General features: G+C 44.9%; 1 protein-coding gene across 8 annotated transcripts in view; it reads right to left on the bottom strand.

Annotated features, from left to right (window-relative positions):
• TCF7 (transcription factor 7) overlaps window positions 1–24,421 on the bottom strand; it is a 204,841-nt gene that overhangs the window by 52,227 nt on the left and 128,193 nt on the right. The window lies entirely within an intron of this gene.

Genomic DNA, 24,421 nt, shown 5'->3' with positions numbered 1-24,421 from the left:
AAAAGTTATGTTTTAAAATAACTATAATATAGGTACACTCAGCACAATAATTATATTTATAATCACCAAGTTTTGTTCAAAGAAGTGGCAGCATGTGCCACCTCTATGAACTAGTTGTATTTCAGAACATGGAAGAGAACATCCAGAAATAACAGCAAAACGCTACCTTCAGTATTGATCATTACTCCAGAGTTCAGGAGGAATTCATCATTAGCTTTGTTGTAATTAATTTCACAACAAATGAATCCAACTATTTAGTAAAAAGTTGATTTCCTTATGGGGTTGACTCAGGTTATACTTTGGGGCCTATAGTTGTGATAGACCACTAATGCCTAACTGGCAATGGCTACTTTGCTTTCTGTAAGCTCCATGTGGCTTTGTTTGGAGGCCCCACAGTAGACCTGTTGTAGTCAATTACCAACTATATGTCTGCCTAGAAAAAACAGACATGATATTGAGTGGCACAGTGCTTACCTTTGCTGTTGCCACTGATTCCTAGCAACAGTCTGGAATTGCAACTGTCGGACCCGGTCAACTGGAAAGTGGGGCAAATGCTAATGAAATGCCCCCAGAGTATATCATGGTATAACTCCTAAACAGTACACATGAAATACCCATGTCATCTGCAACAATAAAAACATGCCTTGGGATGCCAGATGTATTTTGTGGTGGGGTAAGTATGTTCTTTTGTGAAAGTCATACAAACCACAATGAGCGTTTTAAAAAACTCCCCTCCTATAAAATATTAATAAAAAAGATTGACATCAGCATGTTCACCAACTTAATCCCTTAGTGACCAGCCTGTTTTGGGCCTTACTGACCAAGCGTTTTTCTTCCTTTTTTCATCGTTGCATTCCAAGAGCTATAACTTTTTTATTTTTCCATCTATATAGCTTTAAGAGGGCTTGTTTTTGTGGAACAAGTTGTAGTTTGTAATGGCGCCATTTTGGGGTACACATAACTTTCTGATTAACTTTTATTAACTCTTTCTGGGAGGGAGATGGGAAAAAACAGCAATACTGCCACTGCGTTTTTATGTTATAAATTTTACGGCATTCATTTTTTGGTATAAAAAACATAATAACTTAATTCTCTGGGTCAGTACGATTACAGTGATACCAAATACATATAGTTTTTTTTTCCGTTTTTATTACTTTTTTGCAATAAAACTCCTTTTTTTTTTTTAAGAAAAAAATGTTTTTGCATTGCTACTTCCCAAGACCCATAACTTTTTTCTTTTTCTTTATATGGAGTTGTGTGAGTGCTTGATTTTTGGGGGACAACTTTTTGATCTCTTGCTATTACGTTTTTTTCAGTGACAACGAAGAAAAAATTAGCAATTCAGTTTTTTTTTATGGCGTTCCTTGTAGGGAAGAGTTTACATGATATTTATGTAGTCAGGGTTGTTACGGATGTGGCAATACCAAACATATGGGAAGCTTTTTTTTATGCAATTTTTTTTCATTGAAAAGCGTATTTTCAATGGGAAAAAAAAGCGTAATTTTTTAATGGGATTTTTTTTATTGAATAAATTAGTTTTTTTTTTACCACTTAATAGTCCCACAAGGGGACTATAGCAGACAGATTTTTGATTGCTTTAAAAATGCAGTGCACTATCCCTATAGTGCATTGCATTTTAATGACAATACTATTCTGACATTGACCAGCAGGCTGCGCCAGAAAGGTGCAGCCTGCTGGAAATTACTCAAGGCTGGTCTGGGGCCTACATCAGACCCCAGGCAGCCTTCACACACATCGACACCCCACGATCGCATTTGCAGGGTGCCAATGGGAGACAGAGGGAGTCCACTCCCTCTGTCAGCACTTTGCATGTGGCAGGCGCCATTGCCTGCAGCATGTAAAGTGTTAAACAGCCCGGATTGGCACTCCTGCCGGTCCAGGCTGTTACAACAGGGCCCGTCTCTCATGTGAGAGTCGGGTCCCCGCTCCCGCGGAAAACGTGCAGCACTTAGACTGGGCCGCTGTAAAAAAGCGGCCCAGCCTAAGGCCCCTTAGTGACCACCGTAAAAAGGCGTATGGGTGGTCACTAAGAAGTTAAAGAAATGCATGAAGCAATGCATTATAGAATTTATTTCAAGACCCAGATTTTTCCATCAGGGGAACTTGCATCTTCAGAAGGTGCATTAACTAGATACATTACCACTTTGATATATTTTTCTTAAATAACAATATCCTTCTAATGTGTTATTTCATCACATCAAAGGATTTTAAGGTAAAAGCCAGAGAAGAATTTTTAAACAAGTAGTGAGTCCCTTTGTTGGTAGACCATATGTCAAGGAACATCTTGCTTAGGGTGGATTATGCCTCTTATAAAATGAGGCACAAAACAGATTATCCTGACAGCACGAAGTAGCTCATATTTCTACATGAGAAAAAATTTCAACCCCAGATCATGGTGCTAAAATTCATTTCTCAATAGCCATTAACAGTATTTTAAGGCTGTGCCTATATGGCGACTTTGCCCATAATGAGCATCTCACAACCTGTAATGGGGTTCCGAAGGTGCACTCAGTCTCCCATTAGCCGCAGACCTGCTGCTTAGCTTCGGGAGCGAGGATCTGCGTTTGACCTCGTTCCCAGGGCGGCTTTGCTAGCTGGGAGGCCCCCTGCTCCTAAGTCTGCCTTGAGCGCCGAGCTGATCACTCGGTGCTCGACTGGTTGGTCTGTCGGTCATGTGACGCTGGCCACGTCACATGACCCTCACTCCCCACTATAAATACAGGCAGCCTGCTGGCCACAGGTTGCCTGTTAATTTAGGTTCCACCTGTGACTTTGTCTTTCCTGGCGTACTTACCCCCTGCTGAATTCCTGACGATCCTCTGCCTGCTTGTCACGGCCATGCCCATGACCGTGACTCCTTTACCGCATGCGGTTGCCTGCGGTTTTGTATGGGCGTTCAACCACGGGTGAGGGCCGCTTGTCTGTGGCCTCACTTGTGGTTGCCGCGGGCAACCAGTGTTGTTAGCAGCAGAGCAGCCTGAGCGTCGCTAGGTAGCTTGCTGCCCTGGCATGCGGTCACACCTAGCAACCTTCTGTTAGGTGTGTGTGTTGTGTGCACCGTGTTTTATGTTATTGTGTGCACGTCCCCTTTAAGTTGTGTTTTCCCTTCCCTGGTGTTGGAAGGGTTAATCTCCTTCCTAGTGTGTGTGCACTGGGTGTGTCCGTTTGTGGGTGTGGCTGCCTGGGCTATAAAGCCTCAGTTGAGACTGACTTCTGAGGGGTACTCCAGCCTTGTAAGCTGGAGGAACTCTCCTGGTCTTTTCCATCTGCCAGTGTGGGCCACCCTTGTGATCATAAATTGTTATACTCTGTGTTATGTTATGATCAGTTGATTTGTTCCTGTGTATATTTGTGCAGCTATGGATCTGGGTTCCTGTGTGTGGTTGTGTGTTTGCTGGGTTCATTGAATCTTGTCTGGACTTCAGCTTGCCTGCACAGGGATCCAGTCAGCAAGGCTGTGGCAGGTAAGTGGAACTAGTTCACATTACCTGCCATATCCATAGGACTGTTTGTGTTTCCCCATTTTCCCAACAGCTTGGCCGTTGAGACTCCTGCTCCTCCGTGCCTAGGAGGAGTGGGGCGTCTTACTCTGACTCCTAGCGCAGGGACCGGACGGAGGGTGAGTTAGGGATCCGAGGTTCCTGCGCATGGGTCCTCCTACCTTTAAGGTCGGCCCATGCAGTTAGGAGTTAGGGTCAGGGTAGGGACGCTGTTAGGAGGTGACCTGCTCCCTATCCTGTTCTCCTGGCCGAGTAGGCCATAACATGACCTGGCTATACACGGCTGAGGATTTCCCCCATCCTCAGCCGTGACACTGCTCCTTGTGTACTTTGCTGCTCTCCTGGTATTCTGACGCAGCTACTTGGGAGACACACTGCAGCAAATGCCAATTCCATTATGTTTTGAGGCTACACAGCAACCTTTGATCGTGCAACGCTTGTCATGGCCAAAGTTACTCTGTAGCCTCAGTCTAATATTTCAGCACATACATGCGGTTTTATTTATATAGGGCATGGTCCATTTACTTATGGGGGCTCTACCATTAAAGGGGTTTTCCGAGAATTTATACTGATGAGCTATCCTCGCCGATCAGATCTTTGAGAAGGCACTGGCGCTCGCAGTTTTGTGGCCAAAAATTTCACAACTGAAGACTATATGCAACATTTTGTGCATATATGGTGAGCCTCGCCATTTTCAGAAGTGGAGTGAAAATTAAGTGAGGATTACAGATGAGAACACTTTAATGTCTCAGGCATCCCCAGATTGCACTTGTGCCAAATACATTATTACTGTGCGCCACTTGATAAATTTGCCACAGATTCATGAAGTAAAGAAAGACTTAAAACTGACACCAAAACCACTGCAAATAAAAAATTCTCCTCACAGTCTTTAATTAAAGTGTACCTAAACTTTCGAATATACGGTACTTATTCTACATGTCATACATGTAACCTATTCTACATGTCATAAAAGTAATACTTGTAATATACTTTATTAGATTTTTTTATGTTTTCCTTCCAAAATAGGCACCTGAAGTTCAGGCGTCTATAGTGCTTTGGAGACAGTACACTGTCTCCAGGGGTTAAAAAATAAAAAAATTAACTCACCTCATCCACTTGATCGCACAGCCAGCATAGTCTTCTTTTCTTTTTTCCTCTTTCAGGACCTGCAAAAGGACCTTTGATGACGTAATTGCGGTTGGCGTGGTGACGTCAGCGCAGGTCCGGATGAATGAAGATAGAAGAAAGAAGACGATGCAGGCTGCGCGATCAAGTGGATAAGGTGAGTTAATATTTTTTATTTTTTAACCCCTCAATCCACATTTTAGTAAGCATTCTGTATTAAGAATGCTATTATTTTACCTTATAAACATGTTATAAGGGAAAATAATAAAATTTACAGAACACCTAACCCAAACCCGAACTTCAGTGAAGAAGTCTGGGTTCGGGTTTGGGTACCACATTCAGTGTTTTATCACGCGCGTGCAAAACGCAGGTTTCCCGCAATGCACACACAACGCATCTGGAGCAAACCCAGGACACCCGTGTGAAAGAGGCCTTAGTTATGCTCTTCAGATCTTGCCCTAGATTGGATTAGAACCCAGGACCGCGGCATTTCAAGGCAACAATGTTAACCATTGAGCTACATATATTGGATCATAATTAACTGTACCTAGCAGAAAAAAAATCCTGTAAAATACAAGCTCACTTTAGGGGCCGATCACATGCTAACACACATAACTACAGCATATGCAGATTAGCTTTTTATTTCAAGAGAAGGAAAAATGTCTCTGTAGTGCCATCTAGTGGAGGTAGCTACCGTTTTGGAGATGGCTCTTGGTTTAGCTGATATATCTATTCAATAAGGCCTGTTAAAGGGTTGGAAATTGATGCTATGACAATTACCTTCACTAGATGGAACTATAGAGATAGAGAGCCAATCTGCATATCATTTTTCCCATGGAACATCTCTGTATGCCAGCTCTACGGTTCTTTACAAGGAGGAGCAGTACTCTTCAAGACCTATGTCAAAGTCTGTTAACCCCTAATGACCAGACCTAAAAAGGCCTTAAAGGGGTTGAGCAGGCCTATCCTCAGGATAGGTCATCAATATCGGATGGCAAGGTCCGACATCCATCCACAGAAGATTAGCTGTTTAAAGAGAAGGCGGAGCTCCATGTGATCGCTACTTCCTGTTGATTACAAGGCCTGTTGTCTCAGAAGTTTCAGCGGTGCAATGTAATGACAAGTACTCACTCCATTCACTCGAATAGAACAAGTACTTGTTCTTACTCCATTCAGGGGAGTTGATGCGTAGAGTAATGAAGAGAAAGCAGCACTCGCATGGATTGATGGAGGTGCCGGGTGTTGAATCCCCGCAGATGAGATATTGATGACCTATCCTTACGATAGGTCATCAATATATATGGGCTGCACTACCCCTTTAATGACAAAATACTTTTTGGTAATTTAGTTAATGTGGTGGTTTAACAGTCCCAACATTTTCATTTGCTGGACTACTAAAATAATTTTTGCAATGTTTTTTACCGAGGGTTTTTTATTAATCTGTTTTCAGAGAATTTTTTACATTTTAATTTTATCTATTTTTTTTCAAACTATAGTCACATAGTCTTTAAATATGCAAGCTGAAAATCTTAAAATAACACATCACACCTATTGGAGTTGTAGGGGTATCACCAGAGTGGCACATTTGTTTGTTGCAGATCGCTTTAAAGCCCTAGAGGACTTAAATTTCACAAACATCACCTTCTTAGATCGATTTATCTACGCTTAAAACACGCATACGAAGCTACATCCAATAAAAAATACATGATTACTCAACAGCATTCATGCTGCACCTGCATTCCCTGGACTTTGTGTGGCTGTCATGGCCCATAAACAGGTAGGAACTAGTGTTAGGGACCACTCCATAGAGGCGACCTTGACGTGGTGAGTGGCTTATTACGCTTTGGCCAAAATGTACACCAATGCCTCATCCAGCATAGAGGCAGGGCGGAGTGCTGGTTGCAGAGTGCTATTGCATTTGTGTCTTTTTCTTTGTAAACATTCATTTTTTGATTATTGTTTTGTTCACTCAGGGAAAAGGATTAAAATGGCACAGATTTATTCTAAATTGCGAGATTCACTGTCCACGGTTATTTCTTTCAAAAGTATACATAAATGGGAACAGGAATTGAGATCTCCCCTTCTTCCCTGGCCACAGATCTTTAAAAATATTAAAAAGGTAGTATCTGCAACCAGTTATAGACTGATTCAGTTTAAGATTTTGCACAGGTTATATTATACACCGCAAATGCAGGCTAAGTTTGGTAGTCCCAATGTTGGATATATTCATCTTTTATGGGAGTGTAGTGTGATAAAGCGGTTTTGGGAGCAGGTATTTACAGCGCTGCAGGGGGTCTTCCCCAATCTTGTGCTCCGGACATGACCTCTGCGATTTTGGGTCTGTATATACCAGAAAATTCAAACTTTCCCGGTTACCAACTAATCTGGCTGAAGGGCTGTTTGCTAGCAAAGGTTTTGATAATTAAGAAATGAGGTTCCCCCATTTCTCCCGCATTTGTGGAGTGGAGACGGATTATGTCCCAAATAAAGTTATATGAGGAGGTTGGGATGCGGAGGAGGGGAGGTATGTGAATATGCCTTTGGCCCGTAAAATTAAGGTGAACTGACTATTCCAGCTTGATGGGTGGAGTTTGTGGACTGGTGGTGGGGGGGGGGGGGGGGTTCGGGTTCTCAGCGACGGCAGCCAAGGGGGGAAGGGAGGGGAAAAAAATAAAGTTTAGGTGGGATTAAATGTATTAGGTTAGAGTCTACAGAGCTGGATTTAATGCTACTGTCTGTGATGATGTAAGAATTATATTAATATCCTTTTGATATGTTTGTAAGGTTTTTTCCGTTCTGTCTAAAAGTTTTGCAACTATCGTTGAAGAAAAAAAAAATGTATTAAAAAAATAAATGAAAATATGCAAGCTGACATCAAAATAAATTATTAAAATGTGTTTTAGTGTTAGTCATTTTGGTTGGTGGGGGCATTTTTGTGTTTTATTTCATTTGTATTTTATTACTTTTTTTTACTGTATTTTTTAATTGATTTTTAGCACATAATAATGCCTCCCTAAGAGATCATTAAAAGACATATACATTTTGTTCATGTATTTTGCAATTTTACATTGTATCGGAGCATTCAAAGATGCCCCAGTGAAAGGGGAAAAACACCCAACAATCACATGATCTCTGCTCCTCATTGAGTGTCATGTACAAAAGAAAGGAGAAGGCAGAAGGGGTAATAAACCACATCTTTTCCTTGGGGTCCCTGGGTGTCAGTGACCTGACCTGCTCCTGCTAGATTGCAACAGCTTTAGTCCCACGATGTATATGTATGGCGCTCTGGATTTAAGCCCTGCACCAAGTGTTATACAGATGTAGCAGAGTTAAACTTGACTCTAGTAACACATGGCACAGTGTTATCTGGGTTATCTCATGACAAAAGCCATTTAAATCCATTGAAAAGATAATTATCTTTTTCTTGCCATTCTTTACTTAAAGGGGTTATTCCATGGCTAATGTGAAGAATGAAAATCAGACATCAGATAGTACATGGCAACCTCTTTCTAACAAGGCCAGAACCTGTACCTCACATGATCCAGAGATCTCCCCACCCATTGTCCTGCTATATTTATATCAAGCTGAAAGCTCAAGAGGAGTGTTTTCTGCTGCAGCTAAGGGGGCGTGTCTCATCTCTCCCTATGACAGCTCAGGAGGCGTGTCTCAGCTCTCCCTATCACAGCTAAGGGGGTGTGTCTCAGCTTTCCCTATCACAGCTCAGGAGGCGTGTCTCAGCTCTCCCTATCACAGCTCAGGAGGCAGATAAAGGATGAAACTGAGCATGTGCGACCATCTCTGTGAGCCGGACAAATAAATATGAAAAAACAAAAACAGCAAGTGGCGCAATACAGATATATTTTATTGAATAGCTCAGTGTCTGTGCTAAAATTTTAATTACATGCAATTACAAAAGTATTCAGATCCAGGTGCTACTTTGAAAACTGTAGAATATTTTTCGTGGGACAACCCCTTTAACGCGTTAACCATCAAATTTAGCTCGGCTGCATCTGTAAATGTGCGGCACTTGGTCGTTATTAGGTTAAATGTGGTGGAAATAGACTCTAGATTAGCTAGCTCTGCTAGGTGGCACTACACAGACAGCTTTTTTTGAAAAGTTCTAACCTGCATATCTTTTGCCTGACCTATAAATCTCCATACACCAGCTATGGTGTTCTCAACAAAGAAAAACCGTAACTCCAGAAACATACATAACTGAAACCGGTCATTGTGTGAGAACTATCACCTACACATTTAGGTAATTCACAACGCACAATAAACTGGAATGTATTTTAGCTTCCTTTTATCATCTGTTTTATCTTACATCTTCTGTCTTGATTGGTACCTGGGACTGCAAGGCTCACTGATAACCGAAACAATTCCTCCCACATAGTTTTGTAATGACTTTCACAGTCACCAACCTAAAAATATAAAGAGTCAGTCCAAACAAAGCTTGTGGTTTCAAACCATGGCTATTCTACCTACATGGTGGTGGCAAACAGATTTTATTATGGTAACATTTATTTCACATTTAGTCATAATACACTGCTCAAAAAAATAAAGGGAACACTTAAACAACACAATGTAACTCCAAGTCAATCACACTTCTGTGAAATCAAATTGTGCACTTAGGAAGCAACACTGAGTGACAATCAATTTCACATGCTGTTGTGCAAATGGGATGGACAACAGGTGGAAATTGTAGGCAATTAGCAAGACACCCCCAATAAAGGAGTGGTTCTGCAGGTGGTTACCACAGACCACTTCTAAGTTCCTATGCTTCCTGGCTGATGTTTTGGTCACTTTTGAATGCTGGCGGTGCTTTCACTCTAGTGGTAGCATGAGACGGAGTCTACAACCCACACAAGTGGCTCAGGTAGTGCAGCTTATCCAGGATGGCACATCAATGCGAGCTGTGGCAAGAAGATTTGCTGTGTCTGTCAGCGTAGTGTCCAGAGCATGGAGGCGCTACCAGGAGACAGGCCAATACATCAGGAGACGTGGAGGAGGCCGTAGGAGGGCAACAACCCAGCAGCAGGACCGCTACCTCCGCCTTTGTGCAAGGAGGAACACTGCCAGGGCCCTGCAAAATGACCTCCAGCAGGCCACAAATGTGCATGTGTCTGCTCAAACGGTCAGAAACAGACTCCATGAGGGTGATATGAGGGCCCGACGTCCACAGGTGGGAGTTGTGCTTACAGCCCAACACCGTGCAGGACGTTTGGCATTTGCCAGAGATCATCAAGATTGGCAAATTTGCCACTGGCGCCCTGTGCTCTTCACAGATGAAAGCAGGTTCACACTGAGCACATGTGACAGACGTGACAGAGTCTGGAGACGCCGTGGAGAACGTTCTGCTGCCTGCAACATCCTCCAGCATGACCGGTTTGGCATTGGGTCAGTAATGGTGTGGGGTGGCATTTCTTTGGAGGGCCGCACAGCCCTCCATGTGCTCGCCAGAGGCAGCCTGACTGCCATTAGGTACCAAGATGAGAGCCTCAGACCCCTTGTGAGACAATATGCTGGTGCGGTTGGCCCTGGGTTCCTCCTAATGCAAGACAATGCTAGACCTCATGTGGCTGAAGTGTGTCAGCAGTTCCTGCAAGACGAAGGCATTGATGCTATGGACTGGCCCGCCCATTCCCCAGACCTGAATCCAATTGAGCACATCTGGGACATCATGTCTCGCTCTATCCACCAACGTCACGTTGCACCACAAACTGTCCAGGAGTTGGCAGATGCTTTAGTCCAGGTCTGGGAGGAGATCCCTCAGGAGACCGTCCGCCACCTCATCAGGAGCATGCACAGGCGTTGTAGGGAGGTCATACAGGCACGTGGAGGCCACACACACTACTGAGCCTCATTTTGACTTGTTTTAAGGACATTACATCAAAGTTGGATCAGCCTGTAGTGTGTTTTTCCACTTTAATTTTGAGTGTGACTCCAAATCCAGACCTCCATGGGTTGAAAAATTTGATTTCCATATTTTTTTTTTGTGTGATTTTGTTGTCAGCACATTCAACTATGTAAAGAACAAAGTATTTCAGAAGAATATTTAATTAATTCAGATCTAGGATGTGTTATTTTTGTGTTCCCTTTATTTTTTTGAGCAGTGTATAATCATGTGCGATAAAAGGGCAGCACTAATACAATAAAATAAACATGTACTTGTATACAAGAAAAGCACCAAAACTGCAGTCATAACATGACCAGTGTGTATGTGAGCTCAGTATCCAAGCCATGACTAAACAGCTAAATGGGTTGTCTGGGTTCAGAGCTGAACCCGGACATACCCTTATTTTCACCCAGGCAGCCCCCTTGAGGCTAGCATCGGAGAATCTCATGCTCCGATGAGCTCCCTTGCCCTGCGTTAGATCGCGCAGGGCACGGGCTCTTTTGTTTATCATGACACACTGCCGGGTAGAAGCTTCCGCAGTGTGTTCGGTGACGTCACCGGCTCTGATGGGCGGGCTTTAGTGCTGCCCTAGCCGTCACCGGAACTCTTAAAAATGCCTTTGCCCTGCGCGATTTAGCAGAGAATTCCGGCAGGTAGTTCCGTCGCCTGAACTGCCTGCTCGATCCTGATGCAAACTGATGGCATTTGTCAGACGGATCTGTATCCGTCTGAGAAATGCATTGAAATACCGGATCTGTCTCTCCGGTGTCATCCGGAAAAACGGATCCGGCATTTATATATTTTTTTCACTTTTAAAGGTCTGCGCATGCGCAGAGCGGAAAACTAAATCCGTTTTGCCGGAACACTTAATGCCGGATCCGGCACTAATACATTTCAATGGAAATGAATGCCAGATCCAGCATTCCGGCAAGTGTTTAGGATTTTCGGCCGGAGAGAAAACTGCAGCATGCTGCAGTATTTTCTCCGGCCAAAAAACTTAATGCACTGAACTGATGCATCCTGATGCATACTGAATGGAATGCTCTCCATTCAGAATGCATTAGGATAAAACTGATCTGTTTTTTTCCGGTATTGAGCTCCTGTGACGGAACTCAACACCCAAAAGAAAAACGCTAGTGTGAAAGTACCCTTAGTAGCCGGTCAGACTGAAAGGACTAGCGCAAGCACTATCTGGCACACACCACGTTTTGATCAGCAGCCGCACGTCTGTGACAGTGGAGCCAGGGGAAAGTGCTGGAGCCGAGGAGGCTGCGGAAGTGAAAGCCGGGTGAGAGTGCAAGAACCCAAGAGGCAGCAGGGGTGAGAGGTGGGGAACAGCGCAGGAACACAGGAGGCAGCAGGTGTGAGAGTGAGGGGAGGGCGCAGGAACCCAGGAGACAGCAAAGGTGAGAGCTGAGGGAGAGTGCAGGAACCCAGGAGGCGGGGTGAGAGCTGGGGAGAGCACATGAACCCAGGAGGCAGGGTAGAGAGTGAAGGGAAAGTGAAGGAACCCAGGATGCTGTGTCTTACATTAATAGCAAGTAACCCCATCCGGTACCTCACAAATTAACTCCATATGGTACATCATATAATAGTACCATTTAGGGCAAGGCCACATGGAGAAGCATTGGGGCAGCCAAACACAGCTCCAGGTTATGGTCTCCGTTTTTTAGATTGTACAGGGTTGTCCAGCTGATTGATTTTGCCGGAAATGATGTCAGGACTGTAAGATTTTTGTTGTCAAATTCTGGTATTACGACAACCCTTGTAGCACATACTTATAAAGTCTCCTCAGTCATTCCTATCTTTCTGCTGCTACTGAGACAATGCTTCTTGGTTGTGTGACATCAAAGAGAGGATGCAGTTGCAGACTACATAGGAGACAGTTTGTAGTCATAATCCACTAGACCAGGGATGCCCAACCTGCTGCCCTACAGCTGTTGCAAAACTACAACTCCCAACATGCCCTTATATCAGTGGGCTGTCCTGTCATGCTGGGAGTTGTAGTTTTGAAAGAGCTGGAGGGCCACACGTTGGGCATCCCTGCACTAGACAGACCGGTATCTTGATTTCTGTCATCTTCTACTAAGCATTACATCATGTTTCCCAAAAGTAGATTATCAGTGTACATCTTCATACACTCTCTGTGTGCTGTATATGGGAGACATCATAGCAGCTAGTTTTCATTCCTTCTAGAGTTTAGCTCACAGAAAGTGGCATTTAGATATGGAGCCTGTATATATATATATACACTCACCTAAAGAATTATTAGGAACACCATACTAATACGGTGTTGGACCCCCTTTTGCCTTCAGAACTGCCTTAATTCTACGTGGCATTGATTCAACAAGGTGCTGATAGCATTCTTTAGAAATGTTGGCCCATATTGATAGGATAGCATCTTGCAGTTGATGGAGATTTGAGGGATGCACATCCAGGGCACAAAGCTCCCGTTCCACCACATCCCAAAGATGCTCTATTGGGTTGAGATCTGGTGACTGTGGGGGCCATTTTAGTACAGTGAACTCATTGTCATGTTCAAGAAACCAATTTGAAATGATTCGAGCTTTGTGACATGGTGCATTATCCTGCTGGAAGTAGCCATCAGAGGATGGATACATGTTCTCATTCTGTTTACGCCAAATTCGGACTCTACCATTTGAATGTCTCAACAGAAATCGAGACTCATCAGACCAGGCAACATTTTTCCAGTCTTCAACAGTCCAATTTTGGTGAGCTTGTGCAAATTGTAGCCACTTTTTCCTATTTGTAGTGGAGATGAGTGGTACCCGGTGGGGTCTTCTGCTGTTGTAGCCCATCCGCCTCAAGGTTGTGCGTGTTGTGGCTTCACAAATGCTTTGCTGCACACCTCGGTTGTAACGAGTGGTTATTTCAGTCAACGTTGCTCTTCTATCAGCTTGAATCAGTCGGCCCATTCTCCTCTGACCTCTAGCATCCACAAGGCATTTTTGCCCACAGGACTGCCGCATACTAAATGTTTTTCCCTTTTCACTCCATTCTTTGTAAACCCTAGAAATGGTTGTGCGTGAAAATTCCAGTAACTGAGCAGATTGTGAAATACTCAGACTGGCCCGTCTGGCACCAACAACCATGCCACGCTCAAAATTGTTTAAATCACCTTTCTTTCCCATTCTGACATTCAGTTTGGAGTTCAGGAGATTGTCTTGACCAGGACCACCCCCCTAAATGCATTGAAGCAACTGCCATGTGATTGGTTGACTGGATAATTGCATTAATGAGAAATAGAACAGGTGTTCCTAATAATTCTTTAGGTGAGTGTATATATACACACACACACACACACATATAAAACAAGCAGATGGTGTTATTATGCACAAGGTTTTGAAAATTACCTAAAATAATAGTTTAATACTTTAACATATAAAATGTATGTAGGAGGCTCCCATGCCCCCCTAGTGGTGACTGTAGTCATATGTAATGGTTGCCGCGAGAGCGTACCTGCCCTGGGGATCTCATTGTTTATGTGTCATGTGATTTGTCAGCGATTTCCTGCAGTGGTCACATGTGACATGGCGGTATTGAAGCAGCTGGAGATTTAATAGGTGAGCAATGCTTAGTACATACCATTTCCTGCACATGACATATTATTTTAAAATCCTGGCAACCCCTTAAAGACCGGGTCTATTTCCATTTTTACATTTTGGATTTTTCATCCCCACGTTCCAACAGCCATAACTTTTTTATTTTTCCGTTCACATAGCCATACAAGGGCTTATTTTTTGCTGTAGAGATGCATTTTTTTATGCTACCGTGTAATTTACCATGTCTTGTATTAGAAAACAGAAAAAAAAATCTTTGTGTGGCAAAACTGAAAAAAATTAAAATTATTATTATTATGCCAAGGTTTTTGGAGTTTTGACATCACAGCGTTCACACCGTACTACAAATTACCTGACGTCCTTATTTTGTGGCTTAATACGAATGCAGCAATACCAAACTTAAATAGTTTTTTTTTGTTTTACTACTTTAAAAAAAAATTAAAACCTTTGCAAAAATCTAAATTTTCTTTGCATCGCTATATTCTGACAACCAGAACATTTTATATTTCGGTCTACAGAGCTGCATGAGGGCTTGTTTTTTGCATAATAAACTAGTTTTCATTGGTACTATTTTTGTAGTATGTAAGACTTTTTGATCACAGTTTTTAGGGGGACAAGATGATAAAAAAAAAAATTGTGTGTTTTTCACTTTTTTTTCCATTACGGCATTCACCTCACAGGATTCTTTTTAAATATTTTAACAGTTCAGACATTTTTCGAATGCGGCGATACCCAATATGTTTATTTTTTTATTATTTATATGTAAAATTGGGAAAGGGGGGTCATTTAAACTTTTAATATATTGGTGTTTTTTTGTTTGTTTTTTAAAACCTTTCTTCACTTTTTTTTTTATAACTATCATCCCCCTTAGTGGCCTCATACATGGGATCTTTTGATCCCCTCTCCTATTCACCCTAATAGAGATCTATTAGGGTGAATAGGATTTTTACACTCTTTGTTCTTAGCTCTGCCTCATGCATAGCTCAGCATGGAGATTTCCATGACAGGCCTGGAGCACTTCAGCAGCGTCTAGGCTGTCATGGCAACCGATCAGAGCCCCGTGATTTCACTGCTGGGGGTCCGATCGGAAGGAAGAGAGAGCCGCATGCCTCTGGGTTAAATGACAAGGGAGACGCAATCACCGCTTCCTGTCAGTGTGTGTGTGTGACGGCTATGTGATATAGCCAGCATCCGCCGTGTATGGAGCGGGCCCAGCTTAAGGGGTTGTCACTGTGATTTCGTAGTAAAGAGATCACAGAGAGGCACGGAGCATTATCAGTCATGTTACTGCTCCGTGCCTCTGCAGTCTGCATCGGGTCTTGGCACTCTTTCACGGAGCGGATGCCACGCACGGCATCCGCTCGTGTGAACGCAGCCTTATGGAGGGGATCCGTGGATGGCACTGTTATGGAGGGGATCTGTGGATGGCACTGTTATGGAGGGGATCTGTGGATGGCACTGTTATGGGGGGGACTGTGAATGGCACTATTATGGGGGGGGTCTGTGGATGGCACTGTTATGGGGGGGATCTGTGGATGGCACTGTTATGGGCGGGATCTGTGGATGGCACTGTTATGGGGGGGATCTGTGGATGGCACTGTTATGGGGAGGGATCTGTGGATGGCACTGTTATGGGGGGATCTGTGGATGGCACTGTTATGGGGGATCTGTGGATGGCACTGTTATGGGGGGGATCTGTGGATGGCACTGTTATGGGGGATCTGTGGATGGCACTGTTATGGGGGATCTCTGGATGGCACTGTTATGGGGGGGATCTATGGATGGCACGGTTATGGGGGGGATCTATGAATGACACTGTTATGGAGGGGATCTGTGGATGACACTTTTATGGAGGGGATCTGTGGATGGCACTGTTATGGGGGATCTGTGGATGCCACTGTTATGGGGGATCTGTGGATGGCACTGTTATGGAGGGGATCTGTGGATGGCACTGTTATGGAGGGGATCTGTGGATGGCACTGTTATGGAGGGGATCTGTGGATGGCACTGTTATGGGGGATCTGTGGATGGCACTGTTATGGGGGGGATCTGTGGATGGCACTGTTATGGGGGGATCTGTGAATGACACTGTTATGGAGGGGATCTGTGGATGGCACTGTTATGGGGGATCTGTGGATGGCACTGTTATGGGGGGATCTGTGGATGGCACTTATGGGGGGGATCTGTGAATGACACTGTTATGGAGGGGATCTGTGGATGGCACTGTTATGGGGGAATCTGTGGATGGCACTGTTATGGGGGGATCTGTGGATGGCACTGTTATGGGGGATCTCTGGATGGCACTATTATAGGGGATCTCTGGATGGCACTTATGGGGGAACTCTGGATGGCACTTTTATGAGGGATCTGTAGATGGCACTTTTATGAGGGATCTGTGGATGACACTGTTATGGGGATCTCTGGATGGCACTGTTAGGCCTCATGCACACGACCGTTTTTATTTAAGGTCCGCAAAAATGGGGTCCGTAGGTCCGTGATCCGTGTCCGTTTTTTCTTCCGTGGGTCTTCCTTGATTTTTGGAGGATCCACAGATATGAAGAAAAAGTTGTTTTGGTGTCCGCCTGGCCGTGCGAGCCAAATGGATCCATCCTGACTTACAATGCAAGTCAATGGGGACGGATCCGTTTGACGTTGACACAATATGGTGCAATTGCAAACGGATCCGTCCCCCATTGACTTTCAATGTAAAGTCAGGAGTTAATATACCATAGGATCAGATTTTTCTCCAATCCGATGGTATATTTTAACTTGAAGCGTCCCCATCACCATGGGAACGCCTCTATGTTAGAATATACCATCGGATTTGAGTTAGATCGTCAAAACTCAGATCCGACAGTATATTCTAACACAGAGGCGTTCCCATAGTGATGGGGACGCTTCAAGTTAGAATATACTAAGAACTGTGTATATGACTGCCCCCTGCTGCCTGGCAGCACCCGATCTCCGCACCTGAGGGGTTAATTGTGCTGATCACAGCCCCCTGTAAGAGATGAGGTGCTGCCAGGTAGGAGGGGGCAGACCCCCCTCCCCTGTATTTAACTCATTGGTGGCCAGTGCGGCCCCCTCCCCTGTATTTAACTCATTGGTGGCCAGTGCGGCCCCCCTCCCTCCCCTGTATTTAACTCATTGGTAGCCAGTGCGGCACCCCTCCCTCCCCAGTAATTAACTCATTGGTGGCCAGTGCGGCCCCCCTCCCTCCCCAGTATTATATTCATTGATGGCCAGTGCGGCCTACCCTCTCCCCCCCCCCCCCCCCTAATTAAAATCACCTTCCCCCATCATTGGTGGCCAGTGCGGCCCCCCTCCCTCCCCAGTATTTAACTCATTGGTGGCCAGTGCGGCCTCCCCTCTCCCCCCCTCCCTAATTAAAATCACGCCCCCATCATTGGCGGCCAGTGCGGCACCTGAGGGGTTAATTGTGCGGATCACAGCCCCCTGTAAGAGATCGGGTGCTGCCAGGCAGCAGGGGGCAGTCATGTACAAAGTTCTTCGTATATTCTAACTTGAAGCGTCCCCGACTCCCCATCACCATGGGAACGCCTCTGTGTTAGAATATACTGTCGGATTTGAGTTTTCACGAAGTGAAAACTCAGCTCTGAAAAAGCTTTTATGCAGACGGATCTGCGATCCGTCTGTGTCAAAGTAGCCTACGGCCACAGATCACGGACGCGGATGCCAATCTTGTGTGCAACCGTGTTTTTTCACAGACCCATTGACTTGAATGGGTCCGTGAACCGTTGTCCGTCAAAAAAATAGGACAGGTCATATTTTTTTGACGGACAGGAAACACTGCTCACGGCCGCGAATGAACAACGGTCCGCAGAAAATCACGGAAAACGGAACAATGGCCACGGATGCACACAATGGTCGTGTGCATGAGGCCTTATGGGGTGATCTGTGGATGACACATATATAGCATCTTATGCTATGTGCCATCCACAGATCCCCCCATAACAGTGTCCCTGCAGTGTGAATGACCCCCAATACATGGGGTGGGGGCCAGCATCTGGATTAGGAAAAACAGCGGGGACCGGTGCAGTCCTTGTATTCTAATGCACCGGCCCCGCTCACTGTTGTATAATCTTATCTAACCTCTAGGCATTGTTAAAATATAATAATCATGTGTAATCCAGATGTATTACTTACAACTAAATTCCGTAGCAGAGAGGAGGGAGGAGGCAGGCAAGGAGGCGCGTCACTCACTACATCACGCGCAGGTGCATGACGTAGTGAGTGACGCGCCGCCCCCCCTCCTGGCTTGACTCCTCCCTCCTCTCTGCCACACAACTTGTTGTAAGTAATAAAGCTGGATTACACATGATTCTTATATTTTAACAATGCCAACTCATGGTGTCAAAGGTCGAGTGCCAGTCACTTTACTCTATAATCAATTTTTGATTCTTCTCTTGACTGGGTGGGTCAACACGTCACTAGAGCACCAATCCATTCCTTCAGCTGGGTGAGCCTCTATTCCTCCTTTTTATATACACTGCTCAAAAAAATAAAGGGAACACTTAAACAACACAATGTAACTCCAAGTCAATCACACTTCTGTGAAATCAAACTGTCCACTTAGGAAGCAACACTGAGTGACAATCAATTTCACATGCTGTTGTGCAAATGGGATAGACAACAGGTGGAAATTATAGGCAATTAGCAAGACACCCCCAATAAAGTAGTGAATCTGCACTTGGTAACCACAGACCACTTCTCAGTTCCTATGCTTCCTGGCTGATGTTTTGGTCACTTTTGAATGCTGGCGGTGCTTTCACTCTAGTGGTAGCATGAGATGGTGTCTACAACCCACACAAGTGGCTCAGGTAGTGCAGCTTATCCAGAATGGCACATCAATGCGAGCTGTGGCAAGAAGGTTTGCTGTCTCTGTCAGCGTAGTGTCCAGAGCATGGAGGCGCTACCAGGAGACAGGCCAGTACATCAGGAGACGTGGAGGAGGAGGCCATAGGAGGGCAACAACCCAGCAGCAGGACCGCTACCTCCGCCTTTGTGCAAGGAGGAACAGGAGGAGCACTGCCAGGGCCCTGCAAAATGACCTCCAGCAGGCCACAAATGTGCATGTGTCTGCTCAAACGGTCAGAAACAGACTCCATGAGGGTGATATGAGGGCCCGACGTCCACAGGTGGGGGTTGTGCTTACAGCCTAACACCGTGCAGGACGTTTGGCATTTGCCAGCGAACACCAAGATTGGCAAATTCGCCACTGGCGCCCTGTGCTCTTCACAGATGAAAGCAGGTTCACACTGAGCACATGTGACAGACGTGACAGAGTCTGGAGACGCCGTGGAGAACGTTCTGCTGCCTGCAACATCCTCCAGCATGACCGGTTTGGCATTGGGTCAGTAATGGTGATGGGTGGCATTTCTTTGGAGGGCCGCACAGCCCTCCATGTGCTCGCCAGAGGTAGCCTGACTGCCATTAGGTACCGAGATGAGATCCTCCGACCCTTGTGAGACCATATGCTGGTGCGGTTGGCCCTGGGTTCCTCCTAATGCAAGACAATGCTAGACCTCATGTGGCTGGAGTGTGTCAGCAGTTCCTGCAAGACGAAGGCATTGATGCTATGGACTGGTCCGCCCGTTCCCCAGACCTGAATCCAATTGAGCACATCTGGGACATCATGTCTCGCTCTATCCACCAACGTCACGTTGCACCACAGACTGTCCAGGAGTTGGCAGATGCTTTAGTCCAGGTCTGGGAGGAGATCCCTCAGGAGAACGTCCGCCACCTCATCAGGAGCATGCACAGGCATTGTAGGGAGGTCATACAGGCACGTGGAGGCCACACACACTACTGAGCCTCATTTTGACTTGTTTTAAGGACATTACATCAAAGTTGGATCAGCCTGTAGTGTGTTTTTCCACTTTAATTTTGAGTGTGACTCCAAATCCAGACCTCCATTGGTTGAAAAATTTGATTTCCATTTTTTTTTTTTTGTGTGATTTTGTTGTCAGCACATTCAACTATGTAAAGAACAAAGTATTTCAGAAGAATATTTAATTAACTCAGATCTAGGATGTGTTATTTTTGTGTTCCCTTTATTTTTTTGAGCAGTGTATATATATCCTAGGCTTGAACACAATTTTGTATATACACAATACCCAGAAGTTTATTGATCCCATATTTTAGTTTCTCCTACATAAAATGTCTGTATATGTCATGAAAGACATATAGCCAGCAAGGAGTGCTGGGATATTTCATCTCTGAACCAATTCAGCTCCTGACTATCATAATCAGAAAATAATTGATGCGTTATACTTCCAAAACATTATGAATTGCCAACATTTTGACTTCAAAACCAGAGTAACCTGCTGTGGCTGGGCTGGCTATGACATCCGTAAAGGACAGCAGCGTGTGCTTGCTTTTGCAGCATCACAAAATGATGCCTCAGTAATAATTCTTTGCTGGGCGGTCATGGACGTGCCACAGAGGAGGGGCAGTGAGAACATTTATGGAACAAGTCACAATAAATCCATACAAGCATGTGTGTAGGTTGTGGGTTCAGGCTCACCTGAGCTTTGGTCAATTTCACTGTTAGGCACCTGAACACAAACTAGGGCTAGGGATACAGCTGAGGAAGCATAATGCATCAAAAGTAAGACATATGGGTTAACCACTACCTGCCTGTAACAGCTAATAATGTCACCACACAATGCACAGCTGCTGACAAAACAAGCAACAGAAAGTAACACCAAGGACTAGTTCACAGTAAAATGTGTGGGGGCAGATCCTCTCAGTTTCTCAGACATAAAATGTTTTGGTTTCTTGCAACTTGTGACCCATAGAGGGAAAAGGCCTAAGGCCAGTTTCACATCTGCGTTTAACTGCGTGCACCAGTCTTGTCTGGCTGGAACTTGGCACTCATACCGAAACCCAGACTGATCCCATTATAGTCAATGGGGCCCGGCGGTGAACGGCATTATCCGGCGAACTCGGGCAGGCTGTTCCTCTGCGGATCAGATCAGTTACACGCAGATGTGAAACAAACTTTAGGGTACTTCCACACTAGCTTTTAAGTTTTCCGGTATTGAGTTCCATCATAGGGGATCAATACCGGAAAAACGCTATTCATTGTCAATAGGGACAAAACTGAACAGAATGGAATGCTCCAAAATGCATTCTGTTCCGTTTAATTGCGTTTCCAGACCGGAGAGCAAACCGCAACTTGTTGTATTTTGCTTTCCATCCTGGGAAAGTGATCAGGAGGGATCATGACCCGCAATGCAAGTCAATGGTGACGGATCCTTTTTTTCTACCACAATAGAAAAAGGATCCATCCCCCATTGACTTTCAATGGAGTTAATGACAGATCTGTTGTGGCAATGTTAAAGATATGTTAAAGACAATACAACCGGATCCGTTCATAACAGATGCAGATGGTTGTATTAGGCTACTTTCACACTGGCGTTTTGAATTCCGTTTGTGAGATCGCTTTCAGGGATCTCACAAACGGTTCAAAACGGATCAGTTCAGCCCCAATGCATTCTGAATGGATAAGGATTCGTTCAGAATGCATCAGTTTGGCTCCGTTCCGCCTCCATTCCGCTCTGGAGGTGGACACCAAAACGCTGCTTGTCCGCCTGGCGGTGCGGAGCCAAACGGATCAGTCCAGACTTACAATGTAAGTCAATGGGGGCGGATCCGTTTTCACTGACACAATATGGTGCAATTGAAAACGGATCTGTCCCCCATCGACTTTCAATGTAAGTCTGGACTGATCCGTTTTGACTTTGTTCTTCATAATGCAAACGGATCAGTTCTGAAAGGATACCATCGTTTGCATTATAGGTGCGGATCCGTCTGTGCAGATACCAGACGGATCCGCACCTAACGCAGGTGTGAAAGTAGCCTTATCAGTAACTGAAGCGTTTTTGCTGGACCCTGCCGGATCCAGCAAAAACACTGGTGTGAAAGTACCCTTAGATAAGAAAAGGCTACCGGTTAGCTAATAACTAAACATAAAGGCCCACTACCGCTACATGGTTCAACCAAGGCTACTTTCACATCTCCAGTTTAAATTCTGGGAGGGGAAATTCTGGCAGAGAACAACTAGGCCATGTGACAAATGTACAGTGTCACCACATGACCTAGGAAGAGTGCCTCTTCTAACAGCAGGTCTTCAATACGGGATAACCCCTTAAAGAACAGCTCCTCTCAAACAATGGCATATTCAGTGGCAGCCTGCTCTCCCAAATTGCCTGGGAGACTGCTGGAAAAAATTGACACCTCATGCAAGAAAAGGCTTTTGTTCTACTTTAAGGCTACTCTGTTAAGTAGAGATTGTGCAGCAGAGAGTGCTGGTCGCTACTTCTCTCTACCTCATTGCCTACTCCATACTTTAAAGCTGGTCATACACATTAGAAGTATATTGATGTATATGCTGGGGAAGATGAGGATTGGAGCACTTCTGTTCTTAGGCCCCTTTCACACGGGCGAGAATTCCGCGCGGATGCGATGCGCGAGTTGAACGCATTTCTATGGGGCTGTTCACATGAGCGGTGATTTTTACGCATCACTTGTGCGTTGCGTGAAAATCGCAGCATGCTCTATATTCTGCGTTTTTCACGCAACGCAGGCCCCTTAGAAGTGAATGGGGTTGCGTGAAAATCGCAAGCATCCGCAAGCAAGTGCGGATGCGGTGCGATTTTCACGCACGGTTGCTAGGAGACGATCGGGATGGAGACCCGATCATTATTATTTTCCCTTATAACATGGTTATAAGGGAAAATAATAGCATTCTGAATACAGAATGCATAGTAAAATAGCGCTGGAGGGGTTAAAAAAAAATATAAAAAAATTTAACTCACCTTAATCCACTTGCTCGCGGAGCCGGCATCTCCTTCTGTCTCCTTTGCTGAACAGGACCTGTGGTGACGTCACTCCGGTCATCACATGATCCATCACATGATCTTTTACCATGATGATGGATCATGTGATGACCGGACTGACGTCACCACAGGTTCTGTTCAGCAAAGGAGACAGAAGGAGATGCCGGGCTGCGCGAGCAAGTGGACTAAGGTGAGTTAAATTATTTATTTATTTTAACCCCTCCAGCGCTATTTTACTATGCATTCTGTATTCAGAATGCTATTATTTTCACTTATAACCATGTTATAAGGGAAAATAATACAATCTACAGAACACCGATCCCAAGCCCGAACTTCTGTGAAGAAGTTCGGGTTTGGGTGCCAAACATGCGTGATTTTTCTCACACGAGTGCAAAACGCATTACAATGTTTTGCACTCGCGTGGAAAAATCGCGGGTGTTCCTGTAACGCACCCGCACATTTTCCCGCAACGCCCGTCTGAAAGAGGCCTTAGGTCGATAAGCTGCCTCCAGAGGCGTCTGGGAGAAGCTTAAGGCTGTATTACACAGCCCGAAGCGGTCCCTCCCGGCAATAACCTGGTCGCTGGTGGAGGAGACTGCTGCTATTACATACAGTGATCTCCTCCACAGCATTGGAGTGATCACTATGCCATTGCTTATCCCCATGCTGTATAGTGGTTTGCCAGCGGCAGATCGTTATTAGACACCATGATCTGCTGCTTGCAAACTATTTTTTTTTTTAAACAAACGCAAAATACAAATGTGATAGCACCTACCAGTAGCCATTTGGCTCCAGGAGAAGTATATGGTGGGCTCAGCATGCATGTTGGTACTTGCATCCCTGCATCCGATGAAAGCTGTAATGGCACCGGACGGGGTTAAAAGCAGAGTGTGCTTGGCGTGCATGCTGACCTGCATTCCCTGGACTTTGTGTGGCTGTCATGGCCCACAAACAGGTAGGAACTAGTGTTAGGGACCACTCATTAGAGGCGACCTTGACGTGGTGAGTGGCTTATTACGCTTTGGCCAAAATGTAAACCAATGCCTCATCCAGCATGGAGGCAGGGCAGAATGCTGGTTGCAGAGTGTTATCACATTTGTATATTGCGTTTGTAAATGTATTTCGCCATAGTGATGTGCACCTACATACAGGGTTGTGCTGACTCAATCACCCATATTTTTTTTTTTAACATGTCAAGAGAATTGGATCGCCCGATGATCGAGCATTTGCTCGTTCATCAGCAGCAATATTACACTGCCATATGTTCGCTAAGGAACGTTCATGTGAACGCTCCAAAAAATATTTGGGCAGTGTAAACAGGCTTCATTCCCATTTAGAACACATGCAACAGCTGCAGGGGCCAAGAGATATAGCAGTCAGCTGAACAACCATTTAGCAGATAGATATCTAATGTAGCTAGATGCAATAAACGGA

This window comes from Bufo bufo, chromosome 1, assembly GCF_905171765.1.
Source record: "Bufo bufo chromosome 1, aBufBuf1.1, whole genome shotgun sequence".
In the NCBI taxonomy this organism is placed as follows: domain Eukaryota; kingdom Metazoa; phylum Chordata; class Amphibia; order Anura; family Bufonidae; genus Bufo; species Bufo bufo.
Note: the sequence above shows the minus strand (reverse complement) of the source record. Positions and strands in the feature narration are given on the sequence as shown.